A 17054-nucleotide genomic window follows, 5' to 3' on the forward strand; every position below is an offset into this window, starting at 1 on the left:
GTATCCGACCCCTACAAGCAAGAAGACTTTACGCCAATTTTTGGGCCTGGCAAATTTTTCCCGTCGTTACTCTCCACATTTTTCCAAACACGCATCAGTTCTTACACAACTGCTGAAGAAGGAGAGAAAATTTCGATGGACAGAAGCACAAAACGAGGCATTCAATGCTTTAAAGCATTCACTAATCACGAGCCCAGTATTAGCCAGATACGATCCCTCTCTTCCTATTCACATATACACGGATAGTAGCAAAATAGCTCTAGGGGCTGTCATTGCTCACGAAGACCCCCAAGGAAATGTTAAGCCGATTGCATATGCAAGCAGGATACTAAATGATAAGGAAAGAGAACAAGATATAAACATGTTAGAACTCTCTGGCATAATTTTTGCTTTAAAAGCATTCCGACACTACATCCTTTTCAAAAGATTTATATTACACACCGATTCCAAATGTATTCAAAATTTACGACAATCAACTACCCTCAAAGGCCGTCTTTGGCGTTTTTCACAATTTCTGTCCGACTACGATTTCGTCATTCAACATCTAAAGGGAACAGACAACAGTGCCTCGGACGCCATTAGCCGTAACACGAGGATCCAAGATGAAGCTTTTTCTCCTCTCCTGGAAGATGAAATTGTATCTGTTTTGAGAACACGTGAATTTGACCTTACCAATATTTAATAGAATCTCACAAGTGAGGGGGGGGAGAGATCACGCACGAGCCAACGAGATATGTAAACACTGACAATGATAAAACCCAAAGTGTCACCACTGTACCTGATTTCCTTCGCGGTTCCTCGGCTGGGTCACGACGCGGCGCTCTATCGGTCCATCGAAGGTGTCATCAGTGGGTTCGCCCAAATCTTTTAAATGGACCGACTTAACACTGTCACTTGCAACACACCTCGCGCTTCGCTCCCTCGACCAAGACTCCCCCGGCGACCTCTCGTCACCCGGGGACTGCTGGCGTTTTTGATTACACAGCATTTTATTTCCGGCTCGTGACACATGCACGCAAGTTCAGTCGGTGAGTGACAGCGTTCGAAAATTATCCTACACGATAATGCGACAGCTCACACGGCGGACATTGTTAGGCATCGCTTACAGCGGTGGGGATGGAAGGTTATTCCACACCCACCTTATTCTCCTGACCTAAGTCCACGAGACTATGATCTCATCCCCAAAGTGAAGAAGCCATTGCGTGGGAAACGAATTGCCAAGAAAGAAGATACCGTAACAGTATTTTGGGGAGAGGTAGCACAAGTTAGTGCTGCACATGCAGCAGATGGTATTCAGCGCCTGCCCCATCGCTGGCAACGGGCAGTGGATAACCTGGGTGAATACTCTGAAGGTTGTTAAAAAGTGTAGTCTTGTGTACTTGTTGTTCATGACACAATATAACACTGTTGTCCAATGTCCTGTGTTCTGTCCAACCTGTAACTTTTAAAAAGCCATTGTCTCCAATTTAGAATTGATCGCAATTGTCCAACCTGTAACTTTTAAAAAGGAATTGCCTCCAAATTAGACTTTATTGCAATTGTCTAACCTGTAACTTTCAAAAAGGCATTGCCTCCAATTTAGAATTGATCGCAATTGTCCAACATGTAACTTTAAAAAAGCATTGCCTCTAATTTAGAATTAATTGCAATTGTCCAACCTGTAACTTTCAAAAAGTCATTGCCTCCAATTTAGAATTGACTGCAATTGTCCAATCTGTAACTTTCAAAAAAGCATTCCTCCATTTAGAATTGATTGCAATTGTCCAACCTGTAACTTTTAAAAAGACATTGACTGCAATTGTCCAACCCGTAACTTTCAAAGAGGCATTGCCTCCAATTGTCCGGAATCGGAATTGCCGTAGCTTCATCTAAATATGGAAAATTGTTCACTAGCACCACTTCCTGTAATCGACACCTCTAATTTTGCACGCCTAATGCATACGGACTCACGATGAAAGCTGCGTTTGCAACATAGCACGGCTGCCATATTGCAAGAGCGGGATTTTCGACCTCAACAGAATCTTTCTCTTTGAGTTGCAAAAGGCACTGCGGCGGACATTAAGAATTCATGAGAATCCGCGGGAATTTTAAATTTTAAGAAAGACAAGAATTCATGGGAGGATTTGAATCCAAAATTCCTGCATCTGCGTAAATATTTTATGCCACCCCCTCCCCCCCTTAAGAGGAGCGAGTCGCTTATCGCTTAGACCTCCTAGGGGCCCGTCTCCTAATATTCAAATCCTCTCCAGCAGGAGCCAGGGCCTCGAGTAATGGAGCTGACGTTCGGGCTCCCCGTATTTACAAAATAAACTACTTGTAATTTACTGCGACGGGGAACGAAGCAGAACTTTCACGGCCGACCCTTTCCGCGGGGGTTGGGATGGGGAAAGCTAACAGCGACGAAATTCCTTGAAAGTTCCTGGATGGAAATATGGTATAAAGGGAAAATAAAATGCAAGATTCTTCGTCATAATTAGGGTTCAGATATTCATGACGTCACATATACCGAGTGTCCCACAAAGGGGTTTACACTATTTGAATGTTAATAACAGAGAAAGTAGTACAGATAATCTGATGGAACTTTTTGTATCTGGATCTGTCATGATTAGTGCTTGTTGCCATTCATTTGTTTTTCTTTAATTTCAGTTCAGTTGCCAGTAGTGACAAGTAATTGACAATATGGCTGGGAACCTTTCCGTTGAGCAACGGGAATGGATTTTAAAGTGTTTTTGGAAATGTGAGAACCTGAAGGAAGTGGAGAGACGATGGCGGGAAGAATTTGATGTATGGACTTCTTGTGGGATCTTGTGGAAGTTTGTACCATCGCTTCCATCCCTCTTTCGTCCGATACTGATTCTTCCTGCCACACCGTCCCAGATCACACACAGGTCCTTCCCTCTCAAACTTGTGTAATTTCGTAATTGTTACACGTGACGGTGGCGCAGTATCAAATTCTGCCCGCCATCGTCTGCACTTCTTCCATGTTCTCACATTTCCAAAAACACTTTAAAATCCACTTCCGTTGCTCAACGGAAAGGTTCCCAGCCATCTTGTCAATTACTTGTCACTACTGGCTAATTAACTGAAATTAAAGAAAAACAAATGAATGGCAACAAGCACTAATCATGACAGATCCAGATACAACAATTTCCATCAGGTTATCTGTAATACTTTCTCTGTTATTAACATTCAAATAGTGTAAACCCCTTTGTGGGATACTCGTATTTTTTTATATTATCCTGTTTTTCCAAGCCTAAGTTAATATAAGCACTTATCTAGCTTTTGTGTACAGGATGGTCATAAATGCCTGTTTTTTCAAGCCTAAAGTAATGTTTATAAATTTAGTTGACACGGTGTCATATAAATGCCTATTTTACCATATTTCACGTTTAGAGCATATTTTGGCATAAGCACGGTACAAACGGATTTCTTGGTCATATAATTTTTTTAAAGAAATCCGCATAGATTGACTCTAATGCTTGAATCAATCGGTTATGAAAATAATTCCTTAATCGTTTTCCTCTTATGTTAGACATATGTTACGATTTAGTCAAGGAACGCAATGGGATTTACGAGGATTATGTTGTAGATGAAAACAGAGCGAAAGCTTGTTTTATTCAATCCTTCTTTCACCTTAAAAAAAGTCATCTCATATTTTATCTCTTTATAGGTTCAAAAAAAGTTTTAAAGGACACGTAACTGCAAAAGAAAATATTGATTTTGTAAAACGCTCAATAAAAGTCATAATTTGTAATGCGTATGTCTCAGTTTGTGTGACATAATTTTGTATTTTTTTTAGCATAATTGCATGCACACTTGAAAAGATTATAGAAACGCGAACCTTGTTTCTCATGCATCACTCATACTTGTAGGCCTAATGCTCATATGATACTCCTTGTATTTCTACGACAGTGGTGGTTTTTAACAACGCTATTGCTTTTAATTATAAATAATGAAGACTATGATAAAATTAAATATTGCAAATATTTCGTGTTCAGTTTCCTGAGTTAATAACAATATTTGTAAAATTTAAACTAGTCCACGTTGTGTTATTTGCAAGAATTAAAATACCTGACTACACGAGCGGCTAGGGACAACATTAGCACCTTGGGAAGTATATGCCAACAGCATCAAACCTGACCTGCCCAACCTATCCACGTGTCCATATAATAGCTGAAATATACAAAATAGAACTTGTCAAACCTGTTTACATGCTTGTTTATGCTATTACATGCCTACGTGGATAGCTTAGGCAGGCCAGGTTTGGTTCTGTTAGCATGTATTTCCCAAGGTGCTAATGCTGTCCATAGCCGCTCGTCCTGTTACTTTTCTCTTCATAACCTTTTATCGTCTCGTTTAGTATCTAAGAAACTAAAAGCTATAGGAAACATCAATTTTGCCTGTAATATTATATGGATGCGAAACTTGGTCCCTTACATTGAAAGAGGAACATAAATTCAGAGAATTTGAAAATAAGATTCTTAGGAAAATATTTGGGCCTAAAAGGAATGAGGAGACAGGTGAGTGGAGAAGGTTACATAATTTAGAATTACATAATTTGCATTCATGTACAGATATTATTAGAATGATTAAATCAAGAACACTTAGGTGAGCAGGCCATGTGGCACGAATGAGAAAGGAAAGAAGAGTTTACAGGGTTCTTGGGAAATCTTATGGTAGGAAGATCGCCCGACCCTGTGGCCGAGTGGTTAGCACATCGCGCTGCGACGCCAAGGGTCCCGGGTTCGAATCCCGGTCGGGCTTGGTTGTTTGTGAATGTCCATTCATCAATTTCATCATTTCATCACTCATCCCCATCTTCGCAAATTAGCCAAGAGGCACAAAACGCGAAGTAAAATAAACTAAATCAAATCAAATCAAATCAAATGGTAGGAAGATCAAAACGAAGATGGAGGGATAATGTTAAGATGAACCTAAAGGAAACTGGTAGGGATGGAAAAGAATATATAGATCTTGCTCAGGATAGCGACAGATGGAAGGCCTGTGTTGCTGCAGCCATGAACCTTCGGGTTTAAGAAGGCTAGAGAGTTAGTAAGTTAGCCGCTCGTCCTGGCTACCTAGTTGGAATGTTTTGAGTAAGTTCGGGTTTATATTAATACACCTTGATGAGTGTGCCTGCACCAATTTCATCATTCATACTCTTGATTACGATTAGGCTAGGAGACAGAAAAGTGACGTTAAATTTTAAAAAAAATAGTTACACTATAACTAACTACTTTGATGTGTTTTTGTTTGCGAAATCAATTCTGTTCTTTTTATATTATTATTGAGTTTACTTGTACGTCCCGGGTTAGAATCCCGCCCTGATCATGGGTGTTCTTTGAGAATGTACCTTCATCAATTTTATCATAGCACTCATTTCCATCTTCGCGATTAGTCCAAAGTGGCAGAAAATCAATGTAATAAATCAAATCAATCGATCAACCAATAAACGCATATGTAAAATGATATGCTGCATGTCCCCCTTCCCATTCGAAAATCTCGATGTAATTCCAAGATGGCGGCTTTCAAGATGGCCGCCATGATATACACTAGCCCCATCTGATGTGCCTCCAGCCCAATTACCGATATCCGAAATTTCATCGCCCTCCGTCAAGTCGTTCTCAAATTAAAAGTGTGGTGCCGGACTTTTGCATCACCCTATAGAATGCATACAAGCATATGCATATGTTTTTCACGGTGACTTTTCCAAGTTCTTCGAAGTTTATAGGAAGGATATACGTGTATAATGTTTCCTATTCGTTTAGACTTTTGCAGGTTTTTCTCAGGTTCTATATATTTATTTACTACACTAATAAGTAAGTATTATGTCAACTTTGCATGTTAATCAAACGAATCAAGATTATTCAATATCGTTAATTATGAAGTGCGAGAAAATATTTATTGTGAAATATTCGTACCCAACACACCAGATCGCAGGAAAAAGTGAAATGTGTTTTTCAGTTTCTAATCATGTCATACAAAACATTAATAAGTTATCTGATTTTGGAGGCTTTGTGAACGTTTTACACTTCCACGTAGTACACCCTGGACTGCAGACTAACGAGGCTCTGGCGACTGGCCCCATGGCCAGTATAATTTTGTTTGTGTTGTCCTTATTTGTGCTGAGTGTCCATTTTTAGCCTCAGCTTTTAACCAAAGTAAGGACATTTTATTTTTCAGACACGCTTTTATTTTTGTTACGATAAGGGGCTAGAGCCTGTATAGTATGATGGGTAAAAAATAGCCTAAGTGCTGACGCACCCAAAATTTTTAGTTCAAATCCAAATTCAAATGAGCTTTTTACTCCTAAGTTTATTTCTATAATTGTTTTTGAACGTTTTAACAAAGTTCTCTGACCTTTTCAATGACCTCTTAATATTGATTTCCTTGACTTTTCAAGGTTTTAGAACTTTTTTACAAATTTTCATTACTTTCTAAGTCATTCTCACTCCTAAGTTGATTTCCTTGGCTGCTGTTTCTTTAACGGTTTTGCAAAATTTACTGGCTATCCACGATATCTTCACTTTTAAATTGATATCCCTGACTATTTCAGATTTTTTAACTTTTTCACAAAAATTATTAACTTTTGCACAACATTTTTACTCCTTAATTGATTTCCCTAACTTTTCTGGTTTCTGAACGGTTTCACAAAAATCTAACTTTTCCACTCCTAATTGGATTGCCCTGACTTTTCTGGTTCTTGAACTTCTCAGAAAATTCCATGACTTTTACATGGACTCTTCACTCCTAACTTGATGTTTCACAAAATTCTCTGACTTTTCTGGTTCTTGAACTTCTCAGAAAATTCCATGACTTTTACATGGACTCTTCACTCCTAACTTGATGTTTCACAAAATTCTCTGACTTTTCTGGTTCTTGAACTTCTCAGAAAATTCCATGACTTTTACATGGACTCTTCACTCCTAACTTGATGTTTCACAAAATTCTCTGACTTTTCTGGTTCTTGAACTTCTCAGAAAATTCCATGACTTTTACATGGACTCTTCACTCCTAACTTGATGTTTCACAAAATTCTCTGACTTTTCTGGTTCTTGAACTTCTCAGAAAATTCCATGACTTTTACATGGACTCTTCACTCCTAACTTGATGTTTCACAAAATTCTCTGACTTTTCTGGTTCTTGAACTTCTCAGAAAATTCCATGACTTTTACATGGACTCTTCACTCCTAACTTGATGTTTCACAAAATTCTCTGACTTTTCTGGTTCTTGAACTTCTCAGAAAATTCCATGACTTTTACATGGACTCTTCACTCCTAACTTGATGTTTCACAAAATTCTCTGACTTTTCTGGTTCTTGAACTTCTCAGAAAATTCCATGACTTTTACATGGACTCTTCACTCCTAACTTGATGTTTCACAAAATTCTCTGACTTTTCTGGTTCTTGAACTTTCCAGAAACTTCCCTGACTTTTCCATCGAATCTTCTCTCCTATGTTGATTTTCCAGACATTTCCAGGTTTTTCAAGGATTTCTAAATCAGTGGGAATTTAATGGTTTAATTTTTTATTAGAGCCTTCAACATTCTCTAGGCGGATGGTTTCTTACGATAATCAGATTGGTCTAATCCTTTATGAAGGTCCTCGAAATTTGATCGTTGAGAGTAGACGTGTAGAGTTCTTCATTGTTGAGTAAACCTTCTGCAATTGCAATTTGGTCGATACGTTTAACAGTTTTCATTTCAAGAGATATATAAGGGTGGGTAGCTTTCAGGCAGAAAACGGGGAAAAGATCAGCTTCCACAGTTTTAACACCATTAATAAATAATTTCCAACTCAAGATTATGAAGAAAGGCCCCGCAGTGTGCACAGAGATTATGTCCCTCCCTCGAGCCACCTAGCAGGAGCCCAGGCAGGAGAATCAGAGTGGAAAATGGATATTTGTTCATCGGGCAGAACTGATCGAGCGTGTGATGTGTGCAGAAATTCATTTTTCACTTAGGTTAACGAGAGGGGGAGATGGAAAAAGAGCAGAGAGAACATCCGGGAACAATAAAAACACCCTGCAGGGAAAGAGACACATAGAGGGGGTAGGGGGTGGCGGGGTCGCACTGCACACATGTGCTTCGCTGCCAGAAGGGCTGTTCGTTCATTAACTGCGTCCTGCAGGTTGTTTGAAATTGCCCTCTGCAGGGGGTAGAAACGAGAATGTTTATGTGACGTTATTAAGTGAAGAATAGATATTTTTTTAGCCTCTGCACTGACCCTGTTAAAACGGTGGGCATGGATTCTGTTTAGCAACATCGGATTTTTTTCTTGGAAAGATTTGAAACTCTGACCAATGCTGTACTCAACAAATACGAAGGGGAATCAGGGCGCCTATTCCTTTCTTCCAGAATTTTTCATGATTTTCCACATCGATGGCTTTTTACGCGGTACTCCTAGTCCAAGGACGTATTTAGGGGGGTCCAGGTGGTCCGTACCCCCCCGAATAAAATTACTAAGTACAAATTTAAATAATGAAAATAATGGAATAATAAAATAACTTAAATTAAATAATGAAAATATACTTGTTGTTTAATCGAGCGTTATTCATATCCTCCAAACTTATTGGAAGGCAAGGATTGTATTGTGATCATACAACTTTGAATGACAGTAGAATATTTATGCAAGATTTATGACTACTTGCAACGTAACATTCACAAAATATCACCAGGAAATTTATTCTTCGGCAACTGTATCTAACATCCTTTATTTATATTCAATAAATATTTAGTTCTTTAACTATTTGACATTAATTCCCTTGCCAGAGCACTTTAAATACGGATCAATTTAAATACGGTCCGGGAACCTTTATCCCCGGATCAATTTAAATACGGTCCAGGAACCTTTTTTCAGGACCAATTAAAATACTGTCCAGGAATGAAACAATACGCAACTTGGACCGAATTTAAATTGTGCGAGAAAAAGGGTTCCGGTCCTGCAGCGGAACCCAATAGAATTTTTTGTGAGACATTGCTCCGTGTCCACAGAGCATGGGAGACCCGTCTCAACATGTGCATAGCACAAGAAGGACAGCATATTGAACATATTGTGTAACTTTCATTGTGAAACTTTCATATGTCCATAACTTCCTTATCATTAAATTTTTCATAAATCTGACTTCACCACTGAATTCCTGGTGAAATTCTAGCCCAAAACCATACCCCACATGCCCCCCTTCGCATTTAAAGAAATGAAGTTGGATCCAAGATGGCGGACGTAGTCATGACATGCACCAAACATATTACTACAATGACCAATTGCCGCAATCTACATTCCCTTTTATTTTATAAAGGGTGGTCAGGGACTTTTGACTCACCCTGTATTGTGTCAGATTGCCCTTTCATCTTTTCATCCCCATCTTAGCGACGGCCAAAAGGTGTAGGAAAACGAAGTAAAATAAAACAAGTCAATCAATAAATTCGTCACGAATGCAATAACCCCGTGCAGTTTTTCATCACCACTAAACATTCCTAAAAATCCTTCAGTCAGTTCCTCGCGTGGTGTGTAAGGTGTAACTTATTTATTCTAAGTGGCTTGCCCTCGTATAATGTAACGAGTGAAAATAGCCTAAGCGTTGACGCACCCACAATTTTCACTTCATTCATTCATTCATTAAATTATCCGCTTGTTTCAGGTGAGACAGGCATTACCTTTGATTTCAACGTTCCCATTTCCTGAATTTTACCACAGAACTTCTTGTCCTATACTTCCTCTCCCATGCTCATAGAATATTGTAAATAATTCTGAACAAATTAATTACATAAATAATTAATCAGCTCGCCAATTTGACTGCAAAATAAGTAAAGGGAGTATAAGAACGCTAGAGCTCTCGCCACTAAAACAGTCAAGTCAAGGTCACGCCACCCACCTACAGTGTTGCCAATGAGCAACAATTTCTCAACCGCGTACGTACAATGCGCGAAGTGTTGACTGAGCAACTTAGGAAGTGTGGGCAACCCTGGAGGGTCAGGGGTGTGGAGGAAGCAAGGGGAAGCTTCGACCTTGACTGGACTGTTTTCGTGACGAGAGCTATAAGAGAACGATTTTTACTTACGGGGGGATATAGGCTGTAGAAGTTTCCTTGAATCAGAATAAATCTGGCCTCCCCGACGGCGTAGCAGCATCTTTGTGGCTTTATAATCAAAAGATCCCGGGTTCGAAATAGAAGAGACATAGTGGTTCGGAGCCAACTTTAAACTGGCCAGTCCCGATTTGCCTATATGTACACAAAGTGGACTTAAAAAACTCAAACAAGAAAAAGCTTTCGGTAATGTGTGGGAAACCCGTTCAAATGTTGTAAAACAAAACCGGAGCTTGATAAAATAGAAGGCTTGTAAATCAATTTTACAGAAACAGGAAGTGGCATTAAGGATAAGAGACACTAAATGGATTTCCTCGTCAATGTAATTTCCTCATTTTATCTAACTTCTTTCAACATTTCCTCATCACTGAAATGTCCTTAACTTTTCATCTTTAGTGAAATCTCGGACTTCGTTCACTTTTCCTTCCGCACTGAAATTCCCTGCTTCGTCAAAATATCCTACGTTACCACTGGTTTGTGTGTAACGGCTGCAGAGAGAGCATTTCGTTCGAGCACCAAATAGTTCGCACGGATGACACTAGATAGTGTATGGAATCGAGAGCTTCTTCGCTTGAGCAAATAAGACTCACCTCACTTAGTACTCCGGCAGTTTGTTTTTTATACAGCATATTTGCAGAAGATACATATCAATAGATACAAATGTATCAATATACGCTGTATTAAACAAATTATTACTAAAATCGTTGACTGTACACGAAAAACTATAATTTGTCTGTGGTAGTGAGCCTTCAAATATGGATCGTGTAGTGAAAGACACAGTGAAATTGAAACTTAAGTATACATAGTTATCATCTTCATGTTAAAATGCAGTTTAGACTATTTTACCGATACAGTGATGTATGAAAATTAAACAGATAATGGTGGGCTGAAACTTCCAGGAAGGATATTTTAAACTTTATGTGTATACGATTGTCGTCACATTAAAATGATAATTCATTATAGACTAAAGTTCAAATCACCAACCCTGAGACCTTCTGTAAGCAAAGCCTCGTGCATGCAGAAAGCATTGCAAACTCATAGAAGTAAAATAATCCACACGAAAATCAAGCGTTGTTACAGGATTCATTACGTAAGGTAAAACAATGGCCAATTTGTAGTATGGGATACGCTGCCGCAAATGACGTCTCACTTTAAACCCAATGCTCTTTCTTTTGTACTTATTGCTTCACCTTTATGGTTAACTCTTTGCACCAGTAATCATTTCCCACAAATTTGGTTTCTTTCTTGCATGCGAATTGAATATGTATTTTACTTGCATTTTTTAGACAAAATGATATAACATGGTAATGTATATTTCTAAGGTTTGATATAGATAGGAGTGTATTTAAAATTTGTTTGTAGATTTTATGTTAATTGTATCTTATGTAAATAAAATATATAATGGGAATAAACAGCCATATGCAATGCTGTAAGTCTAATAAATATATTGATGATGATGATCAAAACAAGACAAAGAAAGTTCGTAAATTTATTGCGGTTGGAAACTTTGACAAGCATCCTAATAACGATTTTTGTTCTGCCAAATATAGTGCACTTCGTAAAATAACTTGGTGACATGGCAAGGCAAGATAAGTGTGAACATTTTGTAGGAATATGCATTGTAACTTTCAATGAGCTTAGAGATTTATGTACATAATGATATTTTATAACATTGGTTATTTTCTAAAAATAATAATGTGAACAGCAAGGAAGTAGTGCCACTTTCAACATGGCGAGTTCTATGCGTGCGGGAAGGTCTCCGTGTTCTCCGTCGGCGGTCAGCTGACGCGGAGTGATACATCGAATCGGTGAGACGGTTTGTTTACAGAAGGTCTCAGGGTTGGTGATTTGCACTCTAGAGTTTTGCAATGAGAGTTTTTCGCTGGAGCGGAAAATAATTCGCACGGGCAACGTTAGATGGCATGCAGAATTGATAGTTCTTCCGCACGAGCGAGAAACGACCGAACGAGCGAAATACACTCGAACTCTCGAACCCTATTAGTACAAGTATTTCCGTAATTTGTCTATGGTAGTGTGCCCTCAAGTATGGATCGTGAAGTAAAATACGTAGTAAAATTAAAACAATAAGGGAACATAATCATTATCTCCATGTTAAAATGCAGTTTTGTGTGCCTTACCGAGATATGTGAAACGAGATGATTATGGGCTGAAACTGCTTAGGCTGACATTTTATGTTTCTACGATTTTTTTCAAATTGAAATGATGTTCGATTGAATGTTATAACTGCATTTTATTATCTCGCAGAATATGATTATCCTTTTCGACATGTGAACAATGATGTACACTCACTTCTTGCACTGTCATACGATATTTGTAATTGCTTAGGCAGGTGTCAGCATGTGTATCCATTTTACGTTTCGGTCTGTAGATATTGCATACTTTCATATGTGCTGTATTTGAGTCTTACATAATATATATACGGAATTATAATTTAGAATTGTAATTGCGTAAAGTGGTCTCCTTCCATGTATGTGTTCTAGGTTGAAAATGTTGCTCATTAGATTCTGAAATATGGGACGTTGCCGATCATTCTACTACGAGTGCGGCACGATCGAGCGTGGGAGATTCGAACGAGTTTGAGCGAGCAAAAGTGGTTCGATGCAGTACTCTAGTAACTACATTCCTATAATTTTGTACAACTAGAATCCCCAGGATACACTTGCAAGCGCCAAATATTGTAGATCCGCTCTCTCTACCGTAGAAAGGCAAGAACATGCGATTCATCCAAGCCGCCTCACCGGAAACACTTGGAGTTTTTCGGCAGCGAGTGAAAGAATTGATGAATTCCCTGCGGAAGAGGCGGAAGCGGCCGTTTCGAAGCGAAGATTTTGGAAGAGCAGAGGAACTCGTGGGAGGAACAGCAGCCACGATGTCCTCCGGTCTCTTTATGCCTTGTTCATCACGTGATAAAGTTATGTGGTTCGTGCTTTCTGTTTGGTTCCCAGAGACCAGTTTTATTGACCATAAAAGAGTTTTTCTTCGGGATTCGCTCCCCACTTTGAAGTACAGTTGTAAACACATCGCTGGAGGCATTCCTGGACCATAAGGGAATGTTGGGTTTATGTAGCTTTCAGGGAAATTGCCATTTTACCCTGCGGTGTCCGAGTTCGTTCTTTTCTCCAACATTTCTTATTCAAATTTCATAATGAGAAAATTTAAACCAAGTTTTACGTAAATTTGCCCCAACTGTTGTCGACGTCCCTGGTAAATCTGGGGCAAGTCCTTTTCTTCACAGCAAACACACGAAGGGAACTTTGGTGGATCGAATTATCATTTACTTCTGGCTAAATCTATCTATCTTTCTCAGCGTTAATATAAGCTACTGCGTTCCTCGAAAGCTAATCGTCATATTTCAATTCTCGCTCTATTCTTCGAACGTATACTGTGACGCAACAGTCCTTAGAGAGCAAACGTCTAGGAAGCGACATTTCACTGGCTGATGGATGGTCAGCTCATCCCATCACCTTTCTAGATCGGACTCCTCTACCGTTTCTTTGAAGTAACTCCCCAACTTCCCTTGTCATTCTTAGATTCTCTCCACCGAAGATGAAACACAGAAGGTAGAGCACTGAAGCAGAGAAACAGTGGGTCGCTACTGTTCAAGGCCTGGTTGGAACGCCACTCTACAGTTCCAAAGACCAGTTTCCCTCTGACAACCATGTGCCAAGTCCATGTGGAGCCCAGTAAATGGTCCCATCACACCTTTCCCACGAATAGTGTCCGTTGAGATAGATTGTCAAGTCTACGTGGAGTAAATGAGATGTTGGCAATCCAGTACCTTTAGAGATTTCATAACGTGAGATTACGGTTATCTTTGCTAGCTTGTGCTTTTATATATATATATATATATATATATATATATATATATGTGTGTGTGTGTGTGTGTGTGTGTGTGTGTGTGTGTGTGTATAATGTATATATATACCCCCCCCCACACACACACATATATATATATATATATACAGGGTGTCTCAAAAGTAATAGCGCAAACTGAAATAGGTGAAAGTACACCATAATAGAAGCAAAAGTGTCTCAGTAAACATGGGTCTGCTAACGAGCCGTTTTCGGGATAATTGCGGATGTGTGATTACAAGCCGCAACTGACTTCATTGTTTGTAAATGTCGTCCTAGTCGGTAAAATGCTAATAATGTGTACGAATGTGTGGGTACAAGCCGTACCACCTTTCGGAAATGTCCTGCTTGATTACAACGCCACCTCTCGGAAATGTTCTGTTTTGTAAACAAAGAGCAAACCTCGGACCGCGCAAGGAGTAAAGCACTCGGTGTTTACAAAATGCAATCAATGACGGCTTGTAACCACACATTCGCACACATTAGCATTTTATCAACTAGGACGACATTTAAAAATAATGAAGTCAGTGGCGGCTTGTAAGCACACATTAGCGATCTTCTCGAAAACGGCTTGTTTGCAGATCCATGTCTACTTACTGAGACTTTTTTGCTCCTATTATCTTGTACTTTCACCTGTGTCAGTTTGCGCTTTTACGTATTAGACACCCTGTACATTGGATTGAATTGATTTGGTATTTTAAGTCCACTTTATGCACAGTAAAGCTAATCGGGACTGAACCTACAGTTTAAAGTGGGATCCGAGGCACTATGTGCCTCCACCGGGTGTCGAACCCGGGACCCTTTGATTACAAGGCGACGACGCTGCCACTGCGCCATCGGGGAGGTCTTATCCCGTACATGTATGTGTGTGTGTGTGTGTGTGTGTGTGTGTGTGTGTGTCTCTCTCTCTGTATACACACACACACACAATGTGGAGACTTTGGGTGTGTAACGTCATCGCAGTTCGTGTTGGATGTCTAAACACTGTAGGTGAACAACAGCGTTTCTCAGAAAAAAGAGGCGCTGACTCGAAACCAGATACGAGTCCAGTCGGCTTCCTCTCGAGCTACGTCAAAGGTACCGATCTGGCGTTCCAATCAGGACTTGAACTTTATGCATAAGGTCGAGGCCTAAGAGTGACAGTTTCGCAGCAGATGTGCATTTGTTTCAATATCATCGGAATGGACACTGCTACTAAAATGAAACCCGACGATACAAGAGAGAAAAAATGTCTCCCCCACGTTCAAGTTATTAAGCTGGTCAGAATGTTTGAAAGTAGGAATTTTCAGATTCCCAGCCATTCCCCATGGAGGAAAAAAAAGCAACAACTTCAAGTTACGGCTAATCGAATGGGAGATTTCGACTTCTTCCTAGACGAATCAATTCTTCAATGTGTCCTGTTTCCGTTCATGTGTTTTTCTACGCCATTGGAAGTTTGGTATTCACAACAAAAGAAGTAAATTAATACTCCCATAAGTGTAATGCTAAGTTTTCTCCTCGTACGACCATCCAGCGCACATACCTCTCTTCCTCCAGCTCGCCGCGGGAAAAGGTCGGTGGGAGAGGAACAGTTTAGGATCCTTATGTCTGATTGGGCACGAACTGTTCCTCCTGCCCTTAATATTATATAAGCAAGATGCGAGGAAGAAGAAGAAGAAATATGTATATTAGTGTGTTGAATAGTATAGAGTTGACTTTGTGTTTCTAGGACGTCATGTTGTACTGGCCGACCAGAATCTGCTTACCTTCTTACAGTACTGAAAGTACAATTACTGTAAACTGTGAGTACCGGATCATACCCTTGAGAATGTAGCTCACTAATCATCATTCATCCTTGATGGTACGCACTCGCTTTGCATGGTTAGCCTAATGGTAAGACAGGATCAGCATGGCTAATGTAAGGATATGCCTGTCACTGTACTGTCGTGAAAGTTTATGCTTGTGACTGTACATAGAGTCTGACTTGCGACTAGTGTAAACACGCTCTCTCTAGAACCCTCTCCTCTCTCTCTCTATTCAATCGTAACTTGCTCCTCAATCACTGAATTAGAACTGCTCTCGAACTCTCTCCCTCCCAGACAATTATTGCAATTCAATTTACTAAACAAATGCAGAGTCAGACCTGTAGCCTCTTCCTGGATTTCGCATGTTTACATGTTTATGCTGCTGATGACCAGGAAGAGCTTAAGTGTTGTCTGACACTGCATTCCTCTGATGTTTCTAAATATTTCCTGATTGGAAAACGATGGTTGAATGACTGGAAGTTGTAGTGGTACATAATAATTAAAATATACTACGGAACGTTACGCTACTACGCAACGCATACGGTTTTAAAGAAATCCGGATGCATTTCGAGTGGTTCCAGCTTTGGCGGCGTTAAAAACCTCCAAAAAAAAAAAGTGTGGACGACAAGGAGCGAGGGTCATTAATCTCCGGGAGATAGCCTTGTGGTGGAGTCGAATGACTCCAGCGGAGGTTTGGCGATGTTGCAATTAGGCTGGAGTCCAGTGGGGAGGGGAGATCGCTTCCAGGTTGAGCACAGATGAACGCTTGACATGGAGCTTCGGAGCAGCCGAGGACTTTGTTTTGCTGGCAAGGGAGTTGGCAGACGGCCACGCCAGATTACGGGAGGGGCAGCAAACGGATATCTTCGGTGGAAAACATCAAAAGATTATGCGGCCGTTTGCCATTGGTGGATCTCCATGGTAACGGCGGTGACGTAACGACCTAACGATCTTCAAGGGCGATTGTGTTCTTTAATAAGATAACCTTCGACACACGCGAAAGAACAAGGGAACATATTCATCGATTTGCTGGTCTTTAAGAAGTTTCCGAAAGTTTATCTACTATTAGGAAACTTTTTTTATCCCGGTTTGCCCGTAGCTATTTCCTTTGAAGAGTACAATGAACGCTATCTGCGAACCTCGTGCAGACAGGCTTGTTATTCTAACATGCTTTAATGCTACCAGAACGCATCAACAGAGGAAACCTTTGAGAACAGGGGCTTGCTTAATTACTCAGCGTGAAAGAAAGCTCCTTTGTAAGTGACGGTAATTGCAGGAATCATCAACAGATGGCGCATCAGTCTGAAAAC

At 39.9% G+C, this 17054-nt stretch overlaps 1 protein-coding gene across 1 annotated transcript in view; it reads right to left on the bottom strand.

Annotated features, from left to right (window-relative positions):
* The window catches only part of LOC145998980 (uncharacterized), a 549372-nt gene that overhangs the window by 297378 nt on the left and 234940 nt on the right, over positions 1-17054 (bottom strand). The window lies entirely within an intron of this gene.

The sequence above is a fragment of the Lepisma saccharinum genome, chromosome 14, assembly GCF_977018435.1.
Source record: "Lepisma saccharinum chromosome 14, izLepSacc3.1, whole genome shotgun sequence".
NCBI lineage: Eukaryota > Metazoa > Arthropoda > Insecta > Zygentoma > Lepismatidae > Lepisma > Lepisma saccharinum.